The sequence below is a fragment of the Eubalaena glacialis genome, chromosome 3, assembly GCF_028564815.1.
Source record: "Eubalaena glacialis isolate mEubGla1 chromosome 3, mEubGla1.1.hap2.+ XY, whole genome shotgun sequence".
Lineage (NCBI taxonomy): Eukaryota > Metazoa > Chordata > Mammalia > Artiodactyla > Balaenidae > Eubalaena > Eubalaena glacialis.
The window spans coordinates 178,825,336-178,848,613 of record NC_083718.1 but is presented as its reverse complement, the minus strand read 5'-3'; the positions used below and the strand labels follow the sequence as shown (position 1 = coordinate 178,848,613).

The window sequence follows — 23,278 nt, the reverse complement described above, 5'->3', positions numbered from 1 at the left end:
GCACATTCCATCAAGATCATTCAATTGTTGACTAAGTTACTGTGAAACAAAAATAAATAGGGAAGGCCTCGAAACAGTGCTTAAATACTGTTGAAATAGTGACCTCACTTTGTCAATGACAAAGGGCCCTTATAAAGAAAGTCTTATGGTTACATATTCCATATAATAAGAATAGCTAACATTATTAGGCACTTACTAAGCCAGGCCCTGTTCTAGCACATTAATTCATTTACAACAAACCTAGGAGAAAAGTTCTACTATTTTGCTCCATTTCAGGATGAGACAACTGAAGCACAGAAAAGGCCAAAAAAAAAACAAAAACAAAACTTTTCCAAGCTTCCTAAATATTCTAACTCCAGAGTCCATACTCTTAACCATAATACTACACTGCATTTATATAAAGTATTAAGCCTTAAGCTGAAGAGACTTAAAGAAACAAACATTTGTCAAGATAAGGGAAACAAAGGCATCAGGTACCAGAGTTATCACATTAAGAAAGTTGGCTCTATTTCAATTGATGAAGTAGTAGTTGAGTTTGCCTTGGAACTCTCACCTCTGTATTCCAATCTACTTTCCCCAGTTAGTGGCATTCCCCCTCCTTGATAGGCATCAAGTGTCTTTAGCATCACTTTAAATAGCAAAAGACTGGATCTCAATCACAAATAACATACCTTAATAGACAGATGACCAAATACCGTTTAGAGACTTCTGGAAGTATTCCTATTTTATCACAAGAATAGGTTCCTTAAGCTCAGAGAAAAATGTTCTAAAAGTAAAATTTAAGATACTACCTAGGAAACTGAACAAATATTTTGGAAGAAAACAGGGTCATCCTGATCTCTGTAGACAAATGGAACGATATGGTAATGCAGCATAGTAAGATATTACAGATTTTAGGTGGGTAGGTATATGTAAAATCAGAGTAATTCTTACAAGTCATATAAATATCATGTCTCAGCTCTAAACCCTCCAAAGGCTTCCCATATCAAAATAAAATTCTTACCATTTCCTACATGGGCCTACATGAACTTGCTCCCCACTTCCTCATCTCCAACTACACTGGCCACCTTTAGCTGCTTCAAATGTGTGTACATGGGACAACCTCAGAGATCTAACCCCACCTATGCATTAAGGCCATCCTGGCTTCCTAGCAACAGTATGTTAATAGCTTGTTTTGAGGACTCAGAGATTCAAACAGCAACTACCTCATAAACCATTTGCCACAGAGCTAGCATCTTACATTGATCATCAGGCACTAATATTCATGAAATCACCCAGCTCCTCCAGGAGAGAATGTGAGAAAAGTACATACAACAAATGAAAGAAATAGTATGGGTGAAAAAAAAATCAAGTATCTGTATTAAAAATATAATGTCTTCAATCAAAAAAATGGGCAGAAGATCTAAATAAACATTTCTCCAAAGAAGACATACAGATGGCCAACACGCACATGAAGATTCTTAATATCGCTAATTATTAGAGAAATGCAAATCAAAACTACAAAGAGGTATCACCTCACAGCAGTGAGAATGGCCATGATCAAAAAGTCTACAAATAATAAATGCTGGAGAGGGTGTGGAGAAAAAGGAACCCTCCTACACAGTTGGTAGGAATGTAAATTGGTACAGCCACTACGGAGAACAGTATGAAGGTTCCTTACAAAATTAAAAATGGAGTTACCATATGATCCTGCAATCCCACTCCTGGGCACATATCTGGAGAAAACTATAATTCGAAAAGACACATGTACCGCAATGTTCAGTGCAGCACTGTTTACAATAGCCAAGACATGGAAGCAACCTAGATGTCCATCAACAGATGAATGGATAAAGAAGATGTGATACACACACACACACACACACACACACACACACACATACACACACACACGGAATATTACTCAGCCACAAACAAGAATGAAATAATGCCATTTGCAGCAACATGGATGGACCTAGAGATTATCATACTAAGTGAAGTAAGCCAGTCAGAGAAAGACAAACATCATATGATACCGTTTATATGTGGAATCTAAAAAAAAAACCAAAAAGATACAAATGATCTTATTTGCAAAACAGAAAGAGACTCACAGACATAGAAAACAAACTTATGGTTACCAAAGGGGAAAGGGGGGGAGGAATAAACTGGGAGATTGGGATTAACATATACACACTACTATATATAAAATAGATAGTCAACAAGAACCTACTGTATAGCACAAGGAACTATATTCAATATTCTGTAATAACCTATATGGGAAAACAATCGGAAAAAGAATATATATATACATATAACTGAGTCACTGTGCTGTACACCTGAAACTAACATGATATTGTAAATCAACTATATTTCAATAAAATATATATATAATGTCTTACACATTACATAATTCACTTCACCAGCTCTGCCAGTAAAAGTAAAAAAATATTTCTTCCTACAATTTAAAAGGCACCAATGAAAAGAACTTAACTTTGAGCAATGTCAGTCATGTAACTTTGCTTTTGTCATGATGAAGCTCAGATTCAAATCTGTAACCCACAACCAACAACCATCCAGCATCTTTGGCATTAATTTCTATATAATACTCATGCTCTACCTATCTGTCTGTTTGTTGGTACTTTTTTAATCCCTATCCTTATTTCCCCTTTGCTTTGATTTCTTTATCTGGTTTTATTTTTTTATTGAAGTAACACTGATTTATAACATTATATAAGCTTCATTTGTACAACATTATGTTTCTACTTCTGTATACCCTATAGCATGCTCACCACAAAAAACCTGGTTTCCATCTGTCACCATACAGTTGATCCCCTTTACCGATTTTGCCCTCCCCCTCTGGTAACCACTACTGTGTTCTCTGTAACTATATTTGGTTTTGTTTAGTTTGGTTGTTCTTTTATTTTGTTTATTAGTTTTTATACTCCACTTATGAATGAAATCACACAATATTCATCTTTGTCTGACTTATTTTACTTAGCATGATACCCTCAAGTTCCATCAATGTTGTCACAAATGGCAAGATTTCACCTTTTTAATGGCTGAGTAGTATTCCACTGTGTGTGTGTGTGTGTGTGTGTGTGTGTGTGTGTGTGTGTCTATATACCACATCTTCTTTATCTATTCATCCACTGATGGGCGCTTAGGTGGTTTTCATAGCTTGGCTATTGTAAATAGTGCTGCAATGAACACAGGGGTCAAAGTGTTTTTGCATTCTTTGGATAAATACCCAGAAGTGGGACAGCTGGATCATATGGTAGTTCTATACTTAACTTTTCTGAGGAATGTCCAATACTGCCTTCCATAGTGGCTGTACAAATTTACACTCCCACCAACAGTGTATAAGGGTTCCCTTTTCTCCACATCCTCGCCAACACTTGTTATTGCTTGTTTTTTTATCTATCTTTATTTTTGGCTGTGTTGGGTCTTCATTGCTGCACGTGGGCTTTCTCTAGTTGCGGCGAGCAGGGGCTACTCTTCGTTGCGGTGCACAGGCTTCTCATTGCAGTGGCTTCTCTTGTTGTGGAGCACGGGCTCCAGGCGCACAGGCTTCAGTAGTTGTGGCACGCGGGCTTCAGTAGTTGTGGCTCATGGGCTCTAGAGCGCAGGCTCAGAAGTTGTGGCGCACGGGCTTAGTTGCTCCATGGCATGTGGGATCTTCCCAGACCAGGGCTCGAACCCGTGTCCCCTGCGTTGGCAGGCAGATTCTTAACCACTGAGCCACCAGGGAAGTCCCACTTGTTTTTTTGATAATAACCATTCTGGCAGGTGTGAGGTGATATTTCATAGTGGTTTTGACTTGCAGTTCCCTAATAATCAGCCATGTTGAACATCTTTTCCTGTGCCTGTTGGCCATCTGTATGTCTTCTTTGGAAAAATGTCTATTCAACTCCTCTGCCCATTTTTTAATCATGTTGTTGTTGTTGAGTTGTATGAGTTCTTTATATATGTTAGATATTAACCCCTTATCAGATATAGCATTTGCAAATATCTTCTCCCATTCCATAGGTTGTCTTTTCATCTTACTGATGATTTCCTTTGCTGTGCAGAAGCTTTTTAGTTTGATGTAACGCCATTTGTTCATTTTTGCTTTTGTTTCCCTTGCCTGAGAAGACAGATCTAAAAAGATATTGCTAAGGCCATCTTTACCTAATTTTATCATCTATTATTATTTCAAGTATTTTTGTAAACCACTTTGAATCCTTCTTTGAATGAAGTTTAGCACAGATTAATTAACTCTACAGATTACTATTAAATTTCTGTTTCTGCTTAAGATACAGAAAACTACAAAAACATGGCACCCTCTCTAAAAGAAGACAAGACCAGATTACCTGAAACACCACAACCTTTCTTGAGCCCATCAGACTGCTGAAGTTGCAAGGCAACCAAATAACCTGAATTCCAAAGAGGAACAAGACCCTCCAATAAAGAACATATACGGTAGACGAGAAGAGAAAGGGGTAATCATAATACAGTGAATAAAAAGAAGATCTGCTAAATACTTACTGAATTCCTAAAAGGTATAGGCTAGCATGCCAATTTCCCAACCGGGTGCCCTATCCACAACAGGAGTCTGCACTCACTTGCAAGCTCTTCTCCACTGGCCTCCAAAGGGTGCTCATGAAAAAGATTGGTTTCATGGCAGAAGACCAGAGAGAGTCCCACTCAATGGCACAGGAATTCAGGAGGTGACCAGTCATTGCTGGGAACAGGAACATAGCCACACTTGATTCCCCATATCCTTTTCTCCTATGAAGCAAAGGTGTTAGGCCACTGGAGTAGGGGCAGCAAACCCTTTCTGTCCTAGGACACTGGCAAACATCTGTTGTTGCTGAGATAAAGAGATAAGCAAATCCCTCTATCCCTGTGGGGAGGGGCAAGTAACCATCTTGTGCCTAGGATCCCACACAAATACACCATCCAGGAGCCTCCTAATGCTGGGAGAGGGGCAGGAAACCCTATCCAAGAATAAGTACAAACACAAGGCAAACAATGGCTGCCACAAGGAGGAGAGGGAACAATGACAAAGTCCTATTTATAAGGCCCAGATGAACAGGGTCTGCAAAAGACTGAAGCTGAACTGAGATAACTGCCTCCAACATAATCATAACACCAAGGAGCAAGCAACAGCATTCTACCACCAGGGGTAACAGTAGCCACCACTACAAGACTATGAAGACTGCGGTGCACCGAAAGTAATGATAACGACAATGAAACCCCAAACTAGTTCAATTCATGACTAGTTTGGCTTAACACCACACACTGACAGCCCAACAGAAGTGGGGTGTACCCATTTCCAAACATAAATACAATTTACCTCAGCCTCAACTGTTGTTCTATACACCATGCCCAACACCTAAACAAAAATTACGAGACACACAGAAAAAGAAAACAGCCTATGGTCAAGAGAAAAAGCAACCAATACAAGTAGACTTAGGGATGATTCAGATGCTAGAACTATCAGAGAAGGATATTTTTTTAAATTGTGATTAATATGTTAAAGGACTTAGTGAAAAAGGTGGATAACATACATGAACAGATTAGATAATATCAGCAAAGAGATGAAAATTTTTCTATACGTTAAATGTAAATGCTAGAAATAAAAAATACAATGTCAGAGATAAAGAATTCCTTCTACAGATTCAGCAGCAGACTGGACTCAGCTGATGAAAGAATCAATAAACTTGGAAAACAGATGAAGACATCAATAGAAATTATCAAAACTGAAACACAGGGAGAAAAAAAGAAAAACAGAAGATCCAATGTTGAGGGACTATCAAATGGTCTAACATACACGTAAATGAGGTCTCAGAAGGAAAAAGGAGACTAAGGCAGAAGAAATACTTGAAAAGATAAATACACGTAAATGAGGTCTCAGAAGGAAAAAGGAGACTAAGGCAGAAGAAATACTTGAAAAGATAAAGGCCAAGAATTTTCCAGAAATAATAAAAGATACCAAACAGATTCAAGAAGCTTAAAGAAATCCCAAGCAGGATAAAATAAAACAACAACACATACCTGCCTAGCCGCATCAAACAGCTTGAAGGCAACCAGAGGGGGTAAAAAATACTACATACATAATCAAGAACAAAGATAAGAATTACCGTAGATCTTATCAGAAACTATGCAAGCCAGAAGACAATGCTTTTCACTACTTCAATGCTGTAAAAGAAAAAATTTGTCAACCCAGAATTCTATATGCAGGAAAATTATTTTTCATCATGAAGGCAAAGATCACTATCAACCTAAACAATGTTCTCCATGCCAAACTGAAGATAAATACTGCTAGATACTTTTGCTTGAAATGCAATAAACATGGTAAAAAGTGTCTCTGCCCTTGAAATGATGTTAAAAAATTGAGAGGTTATTTTCCATAATATTCAGACATTTTCCTTAACATTCAAATGAAAGTTTATCATCTCCTAAACACGCTTCTAAAAGCCCTTCCTGGGCTTCCCTGGTGGCGCAGTGGTTAAGTATCCGCCTGCCAATGCAGGAGACATAGGTTCAAGCCCTGGTCCAGGAAGATCCCACATGCCGCAGAGCAACTAAGCCCATGTGCCACAACTACTGAGCCCGCGTGCCACAACTACTGAAGCCCGTGTGCCTAGAGCCCATGCTCCGCAACAAGAGAAGCCACAGCAATAACTCCATGCACCACAACGAAGAGTAGCCCCCACTCGCCGCAACTAGAGAAAAGCCGACATGCAGCAACGAAGACACAATGCAGCCAGAAATTTAATTAATTAATTAATTAATTAAATAAAAGCCCTTCCTGTTAACCCTGATACCTCTCATCCAGTCTATGGTTTAGAATACTATGGAGGAACTGAAACAATTAAAAGAGAATGAAACAAACCTAGGGAAAAATGCTGAATGAAAAAAAAAAGGTTCTCTCTGAATAGTAGAATTATGTTTGATTTTTTTTTCTTCACAACATCTAAAGCTTCATATTTTCCATTATGAACAGTTATTATTTTTGTTTCAGATGGAAAAAAAATCCTATTACACAAAAATGACAATGTACCATAGTTAAATAATACTGCACTTTACAGACAGGGCTGAAGTCAAGTACAAACCCTTTCTTTCTTCATAGTTGGTGCCTATACCATACCGGTATGGAGTATCACTGCTAGTTACAGGAAAGTGAATGCAGAGCAATCAAGTAAACACAGTCCTACCTTCTACCATAGCCCTACCTTTCAGAGTAATAAAAATCAAAAAGGAGCAGCTTATAGCTTACATATTCCACTCACCACCATCTTCTCCAACAATTAAAAAAGAGGCTAATAACAAACTAGGTTTCCAGGCAGCTCTTTAAACCCAAAGGCCATAAGTACTAAGGTTTGAAAAATATCTGATATGCTGATAATAAAGCACCCAGGATGGTTTAAGGGGCTTTATATACTCTAGTCCTCCCCATTATCCAAATAACGTAAGTACTCCTACTGCCATTTATGGATAAGGAAGTACAGATATCAGAATTTAGATCCTTAAAGATCACTGTCGGGACTTTCCTGGCGGTCCAGTGGTTAAGACTCCACACTCCCAATGCAGGGGGCACAGGTTCGACCCCTGGTGGCGGAATTAGATCCCACGTGCCGCGCGGCAAAATGAAAAAAAAAAAAAAAAAAAAGAGATCACTATCATCATATGCATTATCCCTAGTCCTTAAATTGTATTCCTAGATTTCCACTGTGTATTTTAATGTCACTTGCTTCTTCAATGCTTATGCCTATTAACAGTGAACAGACCATATTTAATAAAAACCTCACGTAAGAATTATACTTCACTGTGCAAAATAATTTGAAATGGTCTTGTCCCTACCCTTTAGGAGACAAAAATCTTTTGCTTTTTGGCCGCTCCCCACAGCATGCAGGATCTTACTTCCCTGACCAGGGATCAAACCCGTGCAGCCTGCAGTGGAAGCTCGGAGTTCTAACCACTGGACCAGCAGGGAAGTCCCCCAAAATCTTAATTGCTCAAAATATTGGCTAATAATACTTAGATTAGCTCTTTCAAACAAAACCTTGCAACTTCTCAGTCAAAATGACTTAATAACTCTATACAGAAATACAAAGTTGGAAGTAAGTTCAGAAAATCCTCACAGGATGAAAAAATACACACAAAACAATTTAGATTTAATAATTCTGATTTCTTCCACAACTGAATTAAAACTAAAAAGATTTAGAAAACTCAAATATAAGTATGTAGTAAATATAAAATAAATACATTGCACTAATAAATCCCAAATTCAGGATAACAGTTACCTCTAATGAAAGAATCAAGTGATAAAGGAGCGGTACATGCTGAGGTCTTTAAATATACTGATAATGTTTTGTTTGTGAAGCTGGTTGATGGATACTTGGGTTTGCTATACTACAGTGTACTTCTTTATAGTATCTGCAGTATTTCAAAATACATCTTTTAAGTTTTCAAACCAGATGTCACTCTTTATCGCCCTGAACACAAATGTAAATAATCATTACCATACTATTACTGCAGTTTCTAGAAGAAGAACTATATCCCACCACATACACTAAACTTACACACTAACTCCAACCATGACAAGTAAATGCCTTTTGTGACAAAAGACAGTATAACCCATTTTCATCATTTTTACAGTGAGGTCAATCCCACCTACCTATCCACAGTAGTAGTATGAAAACAAAGTGGGACAAAAAATGAACAGTCCACATGTTCATCAAATGTTAGTTATTATTAGTGGCAACTGCTAAAGTACAAAAATGCAAAAAATATGACATTGTATGTCAGTATTTACAAACTGTAGGTCTTCACATGTGTACTTATTCCTGACAGTGTATACATTTTCTTCCACTCCTAATTTGTGGAATAACCTTGGGAATGGATACATGTATAACTAACATAGGTGAAAAACATGTCTAGCTCCCAGAAATGCAATAAATCATGCCAAAAATCTTCAGAGGCAGTGTTTAAAGCTTCCTGTTCTCAGTATAGACTTCTAGTAAACATTATTTATTAGTGTCTACTTTGTGCCTAGCACTAACGGACCCTAGAGAAATAGAAACAAAAAACATAATTCCTGCCTTAAGCATTTAGTTTAGTAAAGAAAATAAATAATAAATTTATCTATAGCTGTTAGTAGAGCAACTAACCCAGCTGGAAAGAGGTGTGAAGTATCACCCTATTGATTGGTACTCTCTGCCATATAGCTCCTCCTCTTTATCCTTTCCCTTGCCCCCAGCTCTGCTAGCCCTGGTCTTCTCTGAAAGCAGACAGGAAAGCAGTATTTAACCTTTCTATATACTACAGAACTGCATTATTCACTAGGTAATCTCTAAGCCACATGGGGCTATAGAGCACTTGAAATACAGCTACCACAAGGTGGATGTGCTATAAGTGTAAAATATACACTGGAGTGCAAAGACTTAGGTACAAAGAAAGAATGTAAAATACAGTATCTCACTAATAATTTTTATAATGCTCACATCTTGAAATGATAATATTTTGGATACACTGGGTAAGTATGTTATTAAAATTGATTTTACCTGTTTTCACTTTGTAACATGGTTACTAGAAAATCTAAAATTACATAGCTGGTTTACATATTTCCACCCAACAAATAATCCATAAAAAAAATTAAAACTGAATACATAATGCACTTCAAAAGTATTCAGTAAGGATTAGCTAAATCTGAATCTTAGATTGCAATTTCAAAAATATTAGCTAAAGTAACCTATAACCACATCTAAATTCAATCTTTTTAAAAATCAAACATGAAGAAAGGATCTATGTTGTCAGAATTCTAATTACCTAGGGCATGTGTTTATGGTCTGACAATGACACTCATTAACCCAACAAGCTGAAACCACAAACGTTACTTTTCTAGATTAATTAATATTCAGTAAAATTGTTCCTCCTCCTATTACACTGAATTACACTAGAAATAGCCCAGTATACCACAGTTCATCAAAACCATACCACAGCATCAAAACCCAAGCTCTTTTTATAATTACAGAGAAGTAAACTTCAAAACATCCTAAAAACAAGGCATTTACTTATGAGCGCTCAATTCATTTAAATTACATGTAAGTAAGTGCATTCTTACAGAATCTGACCTCTGGGGCTAAAAGTCAAAGCTCTTGCTCTTTAGTATCTAGAGAGGTCATGAAAATTAATTCATTAGGTACATGACTCACACTGACCTAAGTTCCTCAAGAGTCACCTGAAGGACCAGCGTAAGAGCAAAGAGAGAATTCCAAAGGCCCTCCTTCCCCAAGCCAAGGAGACTTACGTGGCTGAGAAGGTTCTAAATAGATCAAACCGAAGAGACTATAAATGGACCAAGAGAGACTACAAATGACATCCAGGGGCCCTAAGACATGACTAGGCATTCCCTCATCTCTAGAAGAACTTAAATAAAGATCAGTACTAAAGAAGCTAAAGAACTATTACTCTTCCACTCAATATTCATATGTAAAAGTCCCAAAGCCCAGGAAATCTGACCCCAAGGATGTCCATAATATATATTCCAGGAATCACAGAACCAAGACAGCCTCCTTGCCAGTACTTTATAACACAAACAAAATGTTATTTGAGGGCAAGACGTGGCCTTTGAACAACTGCCTAAACTGCACCCACTTAAGAGTAACCACTTTGAGCGCTCGCTTCGGCAGCACATATACTAAAATTGGAACAACACAGAGAAGATTAGCATGGCCCTGGCGCAAGGATCACACACAAATTCGTGAAGCGTTCCATATTTTTTGATTCACTTTGTTATACAGCAGAAACTAACACAACATTGTAAAGCAATTACACTCCAATAAAGATGTTAAAAGTAAATAAACAAAAAATAAAAGAGAAAAAAAATAAAAAATAAAAAAATAAAGGTAACCACTTTGGACCTCCCTGGCGTTCCAGTGGTTAAGAATCCGCCTGCCAATGCAGGGGACATGGGTTCGAGCCCTGGTCCGGGAAGATCCCACATGCCACGGAGCAACTAAGCCCGTGCACCACAACTACTGAGCCTGTGCTCTAGAGTCCACAAGCCACAACTACTGAAGCCTGCATGCCTAGAGCCCGTGCTCCGCAACGAGAGAAGCCACCACAATGAGAAGCCCGTGCACCACAATGAAGAGTAGCCCCCACTCGCTGCAACTAGAGAAAGTCCACGCTCAGCAACGAAGACGCAACGCAGCCAAAAATAATTTTTTTTTATTAAAAATAAATAAATAAATAAAAGTAACCACTTTAGCCAAACTGCAGCCTTGATGATTTACAGTTCTGTTTACAGATTTTCATAAGAGAAACAGTTAATCACATCACAAACAATGAAGACTTGTCAATTCTATACATGGTCCAGAGTTAAAGCACAAAAATACTAGTGGCTACCCCAAACACTTAAAAATAATAATGACCAAGTGTTTCCATATCCCTTGGTATGTTGAAACACAACAAGGATTGACTTGAGCTCAATACCTATGTATGATACAAAGGGACAGTTGACATAACTTCTTTTCACATAAGAGCACCCCCAAAGTGACCCACCCTCAGCCTGGATTAGGTAAGCACCAGTATCAATGGTCCTAGAGAACCCTGTGCCTTTCTTTAATACAGCAACTATCACACATATTACACTTATCTCTTTAATCATCTCTCCCTCACCACATTGCAGGACCCTAATATCTCTGGCACCTAACACAATGCTGGGCATATCTCTGAGTGCTCAAAAAAAATTTGCTGGTTGAATGGATAATATGGAGCTATGCTGTCCAATGTGGCAGCCTCTAGCCACATGTAGCTATTTAAATATAAACTTAATTAAAATTAAATGAAATTTTAAAATTTAGTTCCTCAGTCACACTTGCCACCTTTCAAGTGCTCGTTGTCACGTATGGTTAGTGGCTGCCATATTGGACAGTGTAGACACAGAATGTTTTCAACATCACAGAAAGTTCTATTGGACACTGCCTGGAGTGTCCCTCGATTCCGGAGGCATTTCCTAACAGGATTATTATTCTAAGAGAGAAAAGGTAGAAAGAAAAATGTTTTAAATGTGCATCAAATTCCAATAGTAAACAATACAACCAAAGGAAAGGAGTTCTTCTGCAAGACTGTCTCTAATATCAACTATGTTTCAAACTTTTCTCATAATTCTTTATTGCTAAAGTTTCATTATCAACTAACCCCCTTCTCCCACATATTTCCCTGTTGTGCCTAAAAGAAAGCCCTTAGTAACAAAAAGGGCTGCTGCCCATACTCTAGGAAGGTGAAAAAAAGGATATATGAGATTATTTTTACCCTAATCATAGGCTAATAAAAAGGTCAAAAAGGATTTTGGAATTAGTTTAGTCTAGTTAACCAATTTTACAGAGAAAGAGACTGAGCACACAGAAGTAAAATAACCCACAGAAAAGAAGAGATGTTAGAAGCAGACCAAACAGGTAAGGGAAAACAAAAAGCAGAGTGCACAGAAAGCCAGAAACTTCTATTTTTTTTACAGAATTATGGCATATTATCCAAAATATCAAAATAGTCTATACTTAAAAGGGAATGATAAGTACTAGTAAAAGGTCAAGAAACTCTCAACCAAAGTTCTGTCTTGTATAAGAGACCCTAAGTTTCCCCTTACAAACCCTAATATATTATTTAAATGCTTTCACTGGCAGTTTACTTTTTCTTTCCATAATATAATCACATAAATTATTTATTCTCATAGTCAGAATCTATTTATTCCTACTAGTCAGAATAGATTTCAATTAAGCCACAAATATAGGCAGCTAAAACTGAAAGCAGAATATTTACTAGTTATTTTCAGTGGAAACATAATTCCAATGACAAGGTAAGAGTATAAACAATGAAAGTGAACTAAGGGGAGAGAAATAATTTGCTTCTCAAAAATGAAATCACTTCTGTCACTCTGAAAACGTTATCTGAATGAAAACCACAGTAAGAGTGTTTCTGCTTCTTAACTGATTTTCATTTCCATGACCTATAAATAAAAATATAGAAGAAAGTAATTTTAAGTTCTCTTATTACTTCACTATGAGCAAAAGCAAATTCAAGGCAATAAATCCGAAGATGTCATTAAAACAGAGAAAGACTGACAAATATATTTTTTTGACATAATACTTATGTAGCTTGGAGTGTCCTCAGCCTCGTATTCTTAAATAAACACTGAATTTTGTTTTTCAAAGGGCACGAATCTCTCCTTTGTAGGAATTTTATGTATCTAATTTCTTACACCTGATTTCTTACACCTAAAGTTATAAGAAAGCTTTTATATCTGCTCCATTAGGTTGAGAATCCGCCTGCCAATGCAGGGGACATGGGTTCGATCCCTGGTCCAGGAAGATCCCACATGCCGCGGAGTAACTAAGCCCACGTGCCACAACTACTGAAGTCCACGCACCTAGAGCCCATGCTCCGCAACAAGAGAAGCCACCACAATGAGAAGCCCGGGCACCACAACGAAGAGTAACCCCCGCTCGTCGCAACTAGAGAAAGCCCACGCAACAACGAAGACCCAACACAGCCAAAAATAAATAAATAAATAAATAAATATTTTTAAATAAATAAATAAAAATTCTAGGCAGGTTTACGGTAATCCCAATAATCCTCAATAACAATAGCGGCAGGACTATGCGTTGCACACAATAAACTTTGCTGGATTAAGAAAGTTCACTTCACGGAGTTCCCTGGTGGCCTAGTGGTTTGGATTCCAGGCTTTCACTGCCGTGGCCCAGGTTCAATCCCTGACTGGGGAACTGAGATCACGCAAGCCGCACAGCGCTTCATAACAGGAAAGAAAACAGATAAAGGTTGTCAGTGTCCATTAGTTTGTCAATATGACCAATCGGATACTGGTAATAAAATATTTTAAGTTCTAAGAGGATGTCAGGTGCAAAATGCCTGGTTTGCCCTTTAACTTTTTACAGGTCTCAGAACCAACCTATTTCAAAAGATATGAACATCTTCCTCTAGTCATCTGCCAAATCCTATTTCAGTATGAATCTACAAATGAAACTTAAAGGACATGTCTACTGAGAAGTAAAGGAATCATTCATTTCTTGATCATTAAAAATCAAGAATCTTAACAAAGAAGAGACTTCAAATCCAACAACAAGCAACATGCTAGTACTCAAAGCTCTCAGAAAAGGTACAATCCAAATAATTAAGCTAATTTAATGTCATTTATATAATACGTAAGACCTAATTAACTCACAATTGACCATTTCAATTTTCTAGGCTAGGAGTCTTAACTTTAATTATATATCTAAAACTTCAACTCCAAAATATGATTCAGAAGATGTCTGTATATTTTTTAAGTTGCAAAAATTATTCCAATGAGCAGCCTAAATTGAGAACTACTATCCTAGCTTTAACACATCCCTAAAATTATGCTAATTAAGTTGGCATTTTCTTCAATTAAAAAAAAAGTAAAAGATTACTTACTTGGGTCAATCAAGTCTAATGAAAATATTAACTAACTTTAGTTTTCAATGACTGAAAAAATCAATACTTCTCACATTCTTAAACACATCCTCCCAATTTGTTTTACACTGACTTCTCTCATCAAGAGTGTATCACAATATGTCTTTGTCAGGAAAATAAAATGTTTTCTAGACATCTGTGGATAACCAACACAATGACAAAACAGTTAACAAATTGATTTTCAAATTGCAAAGATGGCAATAAACTAATATAAGAGCAGAGAAGGAACAATAAAATGTTCTTCATTTCACTAAAATTCAAGGTTCCAATAGCTTGGGCAGAATTATTTATGAGGCAGGTTATAAAAAGATAAAAATAAGAGAAAGCAGTTTTTAGCAACGGATGACAGTGAAGACGACCATTTGAAAACAAGACCAATCAACAAACTGCACAAAATGGGATCTGAAAAAAAGCAGACATATTCAGGGCTAGGACTGAAAGATGGTTAATTACTTCCTTGTTTTATGAACGCTTTGAAGCTTCAACTAAGCTCTTCAGCTAAGGAATTAAGAGCAAAAAAGTTGTTAGCAGACTTCCCTGGTGGCGCAGTAGTTAAGAATCCGCCTGCCAATGCAGGGTTCAATCCCTGGCCCGGGAAGATCCCACATGCCATGGAGCAACTAAGCCCTTGCACCACAACTACTGAGCCTGCGCTCTACAGCCTGCGACCCACAACTACTGAGCCCGCGCACCACAACTACTGAAGCTCGCACGCCTAGAGTCCGTGCTCTGCAACAAGAGAAGCCACCGCAATGAGAAGCCCACACAGAGCAACAAAGAGTTAGCCCCTGCTTGCCCCAACTAGAGAAAAGCCCACACGCAGGAAGACCCAAGGCAGTCAAAAATAAAATTAAATAAATAAATTTATTTTTTTTAAAAAGAAATTTTAGGATTTCCACTTCACAGTCTCCAACTGTGAGAAGATATGAGTCCAAAATCATAACTGAAATGTATCTGGAAAATACTGTACATGAGAAACTCCACAAAACACAGCCAATATGCAAATATATAAAACGCTGACTATACTACCAACTTGTTAACATGACTTAACAGAAATCAGTCTACTTTTATTAGTAATATGGTCCTTTAAAAAATTTATTCCAAGAGCAAATAAAGGCATAAATTCAGTAAAATGTCCTTGGTGTCAGGTGCCACCCACAACACTTAAAGACAACCTTTGAGGCCTGTTACCCAACTGCAGGAAATCCATCTGTCAACTCTACTAATCTACCTCATCTTCCATTCATAAACACGAATGGAAACTAAATAATCACCAGACATTAAGAAAGTAAAGAACCAAGATGAATAAACAGAACCAGCCCTGGAGGGAGAGAGATGGTGCAGGGAACAGAAAAAGATTTTTTTAATTTCCAATTAGTACCTATGAAAGGATTCAAGATACTATTCCAATCATAAAATAAGACGCATCTACTACACACAGAAAAGGAGAGAAAACAAAAATTCTTAGATATTAAAAAAGTAATCACCAAATGTTTATTTACGTACCCTTCAATTCAGCAATTCTATTTATGTGACTCCATCCTACTAAAATACTCACACATAGGTATAAGGATATGCACTATACATTTTAACACACACAAAAAAGCCTAGAAACTATACATATATCCATCAATAGGAAAGAGTTAAATGAATTATGGTACAACTACAGAATAATCTACATGTATCAACATGGGAAAGATTTATACAATACATGAAAAAGCAATCACTAAGCATGTGCAGTATAATCCCACTTATAATCTTGTTACACAAGTAATATAATAGTAATAGCTGTTTACTACTACATAACACAAAGTGCCAGGTACCATTTTAAGTACCTTATAGGTATAACTAATTTAATCCTCACAACAACCTTAGGCACTAGAGTCTATAATTAACCCTTTTACATGAGGACACTGGGACACAAAAAGGTTAAATCGTTTTTCCCAAGGTACACAGCCACTAAACCATGGGAGCTGGGACTATCATCTATGGGACTCGAAATCCTCCAAGATCACACTTCACACTTCACACTGCCAGCAGTTAGGATACAAATCACAGAGTCCAGCTCCAGAGGCCATCCTCTAAAAACCTCCACCTCTCTCCCACTCCCTGACTCTCTTCCCTTTTCCCCTTCCTCTTTCTCTCAATTTGTAAACGCATACAAAAAGATCTGTAAGAAGAGAGATGCTGAACTGTCAACTGTTATAGCTGCTAATAATGGAAGTGAAAGTGAAAAAGGTTTTTAATTATTTTTAAATATATAATATAAAGGTATAAATCAATATAATCTGTATTCTTTATAATACACATGCATTATTTGACTGTTTTAAAACTAAACTAAGATCTGAATAAAGACATGAAACTAGCATATAAACAGATAATTTTCAAAACAGTAAATAAAAGCTAATAAACATGGGAGAAAACAACTAAATCTTATAAGTAATCTAAGAATGCAAATTAAAACTGTATATAATTTTCACCTATCAAATTAACAAAAGTTAAAAGAATATTTAATGCTGGTAAAAATAGGGCAATATGCATCAATTATCCTAATGTTCACACCTGCTGATCCAGTAATTTTTACTTTATTGAACAAATATCTGAAATATTGAAAAACATTATACACAAAGATGTTAGTCTCAGCATTTCTTTTAATAACAAAATTGTTAACTGAATAATCCAGTGATAAGCAATGTGCTTTAAGTATACTGTGGTACAGCCATATACAGAAATGTTATAAAACCATTAAGGAAGCCCTCTCAAAATTTTTATTGAAATGGGAATGTATCAATATGTTAAAATAGAAAAAATAATATTCACAGTATGATTTGCAGCTATGCACATATGAGTATATGTACATAAACACATATGCCAACACATGTATACATAAACATATATATATTTAAAAACTCCTCCAAGGAAATATATCAAAATGCTAACAATAGTTATCAATGGGTGGTAAAGTTAAAAGTGATTTTTTTTCTTTTTTCCCTGTGATTTTTACAATGATCACATATGGCTTTTCTGTGGAAGGGAGCTTTTTTCTTTTTTAAAAGCCTTTTCTCTTCATCATATTAAACAGAGAAATGAATGAAGCAGTTTGTTACTGCCCATCCAGATATATCATATCTTACTGGTTGTCAAGCAGCATATCCTACATCATGCCCATCTCCAGTCACAGGCAGAAAGGACAGAAACTCAGGCACAAATACGCCCCATCCAAATGGCAGTGCATTCACTCTAGGGAGCAGCCTAAGCAGACGAACAGCAACTTCAATTCTCCACTCAAACCCCTCCCCATCTCTCACCCAACGTTTTAGGTTTACTTTTGATGTGATACAGTAATCCTCACACAAGCTGCACATGGGGACAGACCATTTTAATCCTCTACTCTATGCCACCCTGTCTGCCCCTGAGAGAAATGCTACCCATTTAGTAAATTTACCCACCAAGCCAGAAATCACTGTCATTCTGGACACTTCTGTGTCATCAACTGAAACAGACAGGTAAGCCTTGCTGCTTTCTAAAAATGGCCAATCCTGCTTGGCAAATGACAGCATATGCTAAGATTTCTCACTTCTGCAGAGAATGGGTGGTTCCCCTGCTAAGGCTATAAATCCCAATACACTGTGGCATTCCCTCTCAACAGCAGAATCTGAAATGTAGTATCTCCTCCACGAGAAAAGTCCAGTTCTCCTGGCAACAAGCTTTAAGAGAATCCTGACCTAAAGCACGCTCTCCAGGCTTCTCCTCCTGCTTCGTCACAGGAACCACAGCAGCCGAATCCTATACTACGTCCGCCCATGCTGCAGCAGCAGCCATGTTTGGCTCAGCCCTGCTGCAGCCCCAGATGAAAGCCAGGACAGCAAGGACAAGATGGCAAAGGACTTTAAAAAGGAAACTCTGTAACAAATAAGACGTATCATAAAAAATGTTGCACTAATCTGCCACATTGTTAAAAGTAAGGCTTTTTTTTTTTTTTTTTTAATGATGCCTCTTTCAAAGTACTTTAAGCCGCTTCTCTTGGTATCATGAAAACAAATTTGGGAAGATCGGCATAAGCATTACTATTACGGTAAAGATCAATTTAATCAGAATGCATAGGGAACACAATTCATAAGTTTTTACTTAACTAATAATTAACAAAAAAACGCTCCCTCTCTCCCTTGATTCCCTGTTAAAAAACTACAAATGTATTTTAAATCCTCTTCACTCTTAAAATAATGAATGTAATTTAACCTGTCTTTGCTTAGTGAGGAACTTGCAAGGAGTCACATTTTAGCTTAGTTTCATTTTTCAAAGTAGAACTTGCTTTACTTTTCTGATTATAAAAGTGATATGTGGGGGCTTCCATGGCAGAGCAGTGGTTAAGAATCTGCCTGCCAATGCAGGGGACACGGGTTCGAGCCCTGGTCCGGGAAGATCCCACATGCCACGGAGCAACTAAGCCTGTGCGCCACAACTACTGAGCCTGTGCTTTAGAGCCCGTGTGCCGCAACTACTGAAGCCCGTGAGCCACAACTACTGAGCCCACAAGCCACAACTACTGAAGCCCGCATGCCTAGAGTCCGTGCTCTGCAACAAGAGAAGCCAGCGCAATGAGAAAGCCCGCGCACTGCAACAAAGAGTAGCCCCCGCACGCCGCAACTAGAGAAAGCCTGTGCACAGCAACAAAGACCCAATGCAGCCAAAAATAAATAAATAAATAAATTTATTTATTTTTTTAAAAAGTGATATGTGGTTAATGTAAACAAAAATGACTTAGCACATAAACAATACATTACTAAATAACCAAGAGATCACTGAAGAAATCAAAGAGGAAATCAAAAAATACCTAGAGACAAATGACAATGAAAACACGACAATCCAAAACCTATGGGATGCAGCAAGACCAGTTCTAAGAGGGAAGTTTATAGCTGTACAAGCCTACCACAAGAAACAAGAAAAATCTCAAGTAAACAATCTAACCTTACACCTAAAGGAACTAGAGAAAGAAGAACAAACAAAACCCAAAGTTAGCAGAAGGAAAGAAATAATAAAGATCAGAGCAGAAATAAATGAAATAGAAACAAACAAAACAATAGCAAAGATCAATAAAACTAAAAGCTGGTTCTTTGAGAAGATAAACAAAATTGATAAGCCATTAGCCAGACTCATCAAGAAAAAGAGGGAGAGGACTCAAATCAATAAAATCAGAAATGAAAAAGGAGAAGTTACAACAGACACAGCAGAAATACAAAGCATCCTAAGAGACTACTACAAGCAACTCTATGCCAATAAAATGGACAACGTGGAAGAAATGGACAAATTCTTAGAAAGGTATAACCTTCCAAGACTGAACCAGGAAGAAACAGAAAATATGAACAGACCAATCACAAGTAATGAAATTGAAACTGTGATTAAAAATCTTCCAACAAACAAAAGTCCAGGACCAGATGGCTTCACAGGTGAATTCTATCAAACATTTAGAGAAGAGCTAACACCCATCCTTCTCAAACTCTTCCAAAAAATTGCAGAGGAAGGAACACTCCCAAACTCATTCTATGAGGCCACCATCACCCTGATACCAAAACCAGACAAAGATACTACAAAAAAAGAAAATTACAGACCAATATCACTGATGAATATAGATGCAAAAATCCTCAACAAAATACTAGCAAACAGAATCCAACAATACATTAAAAGGATCATACACCACGATCAAGTGGGATTTATCCCAGGGATGCAAAGATTCTTCAATATACGCAAATCAATCAATGTGATACACCATATTAACAAACTGAAGAATAAAAACCATATGATCAGCTCAATAGATGCAGAAAAAGCTTTTGACAAAATTCAACACCCATTTATGATAAAAACTCTCCAGAAAGTGGGCATAGAGGGAACCTACCTCAACATAATAAAGGCCATATACGACAAACCCACAGCAAACATCATTCTCAATGGTGAAAAACTGAAAGCATTTCCTCTAAGATCAGGAACGAGACAAGGATGTCCACTCTCACCACTATTATTCAACATAGTTTTGGAAGTCCTAGTCACGGCAATCAGAGAAGGAAAAGAAATAAAAGGAATATAAATTGGAAAAGAAGAAGTAAAACTGTCACTGTTTGCAGATGACATGATACTATACATAGAGAATCCTAAAAATGCCACCAGAAAACTACTAGAGCTAATCAATGAATTTGGTAAAGTAGCAGGATACAAAATTAATGCACAGAAATCTCTTGCATTCCTATACACTAATGATGAAAAAGCTGAAAGAGAAATTAAGCAAACACTCCCATTTACCACTGCAACAAAAAGAATAAAATACCTAGGAATAAACCTACCTAGGGAGACAAAAGACCTGTATGCAGAAAACTATAAGACACTGATGAAAGAAATTAAAGATGATACCAATAGATGGAGAGATAGACCATGTTCTTGGATTGGAAGAATCAACATTGTGAAAATGACTCTACTACCCAAAGCAATCTACAGAGTCAATGCAATCCCTATCAAATTACCAACGGCATTTTTTACGGAACTAGAACAAATCATCTTAAAATTTGTATGGAGACACAAAAGGCCCCGAATAGCCAAAGCAGTCTTGAGGGAAAAAAACGGAGCTGGAGGAATCAGACTCCCTGACTTCAGACTATACTACAAAGCTACAGTAATCAAGACAATATGGCACTGGCACAAAAACAGAAACATAGACCAATGGAACAAGATAGAAAGCCCAGAGATAAACCCACACACCTATGGTCAACTAATCTATGACAAAGGAGGCAAAGATATACAATGGAGAAAAGACAGTCTCTTCAATAAGTGGTGCTGGGAAAACTGGACAGCTACATGTAAAAGAATGAAATTAGAACACTCCCTAACACCATACACAAAAATAAACTCAAAATGGATTCGAGACCTAAATGTTAAGACTGGACACTATAAAACTCTTAGAGGAAAACATAGGAAGAACACTCTTTGACATAAATCACAGCAAGATCTTTTTTGATCCACCTCCTAGAGTAATGGAAATAAAAACAAAAATAAACAAATGGGACCTAATGAAACTTCAAAGCTTTTGCACAGCAAAGGAAACCATAAACAAGACGAAAAGACAACCCTCAGAATGGGAGAAAATATTTGCAAACGAATCAACGGACAAAGGATTAATCTCCAAAATATATAAACAGCTCATTCAGCTCAATATTAAAGAAACAAACAACCCAATCCAAAAATGGGCAGAAGACCTAAATAGACATTTCTCCAAAGAAGACATACAGATGGCCAAGAAGCACATGAAAAGATGCTCAACATCACTAATTATCAGAGAAATGCAAATCAAAACGACAATGAGGTATCACCTCACACCAGTTAGAATGGGCATCATCAGAAAATCTACAAGCAACAAATGCTGGAGAGGGTGTGGAGAAAAGGGAACCCTCTTGCACTGTTGGTGGGAACGTAAATTGATACAGCCACTATGGAGAACAATATGGAGGTTCCTTAAAAAACTAAAAATAGATTTACCATATGATCCAGCTATCCCACTACTGGGCATATACCCAGAGAAAACCGTAATTCAAAAAGACACATGCACCCCAATGTTCACTGTAGCACTATTTACAATAGCCAGGTCATGGAAGCAACCTAAATGCCCATCGACAGACGAGTGGATAAAGAAGTTGTGGTACATATATACAATGGAATATTACTCAGCCATAAAAAGCAACGAAATTGAGTCATTTGTTGAGACGTGGATGGATCTAGAGACTGTCATACAGAGTGAAGTAAGTCAGAAAGAGAAAAACAAATATCGTATATTAACACATGTATGTGGAACCTAGAAAAATGGTACAGATGAACCGGTTTGCTGGGCAGAAGTTGAGACACAAATGTATGGACACCAAGGGGGGAAAACTGCGGTGGGGTGGGGATGGTGGTGTGATGAATTGGGCGATTGGGATTGACATGTACACACTGATGTGTATAAAATTGATGACTGGTACCTGCAGTACAAACAAACAAAAAAAAAAAATACTAAACTTTCTTTGGGTTATTTGTATGGAAATATGTTAATATAAATGTTTCAGACATTACATGAAATTTCTAAAAATCTTGTATGTTCTGGTATAATGTTATAAGTCATAATTCTAGTTATTACTTTAAAATGTATATCTCAGAAATTAAAAAAAAAAAAAAGACTTAGCACAGAAAGAAAATGAAAATCACCCAATCTCACCAGCAACCAGAAATAGCCCCTATGAACACTGTTGTATAAGCAAGCACTTTTTCTATATATTTTTTAAGATAAAATTTGATCACACATGCTACTTTTAACTGGCTTCCATAGAATAAATGTGGACTTTTTCTTAGTATTTATTTATTTATTTGGCTGCATCGGGTCTAAGTTGTGGCATGCGGGATCTTTGTTGCGGCATACAGGACCACTTTTTTTAGGTGTGGCATGCAGGACCTTTTTAGTTTCAGCATGTGAACTCTTAGTTGCGGCATGTGGGATCTAGTTCCCTGACCAGGGATCGAACCCGGGCCCCCAGCTTTGGGAGCACGGAGTCTTAGCCACTGGACCACCAGGGAAGTCCCAAAGTGGACATTTTTATGTCAATAAGTGTTTTGCAACATTTTTAAGGGTTACATAGTATTTCAATGGATATTGAGCCCAGAATTTGCCCAGAACTCTATTACTAGGCCTTAGAATGTTTCAAAAGGGTTGCTATTATAAATGATGACATGACAACAATCAGAATTTTATTTAAACACTGACTTTCAAAGTACAATTCTGTAAAAGCAGATG

General features: G+C 37.2%; 1 protein-coding gene and 1 non-coding gene across 14 annotated transcripts in view; one reads left to right on the top strand and one right to left on the bottom strand.

The window, feature by feature from the left end:
• The window catches only part of EIF4G3 (eukaryotic translation initiation factor 4 gamma 3), a 384,972-nt gene that overhangs the window by 338,213 nt on the left and 23,481 nt on the right, over nt 1-23,278 (bottom strand). The window lies entirely within an intron of this gene.
• Nucleotides 10,637-10,743, top strand: LOC133089209 (U6 spliceosomal RNA). The gene has a single exon (XR_009700594.1). It is a non-coding gene; the product is annotated as a U6 spliceosomal RNA (small nuclear RNA).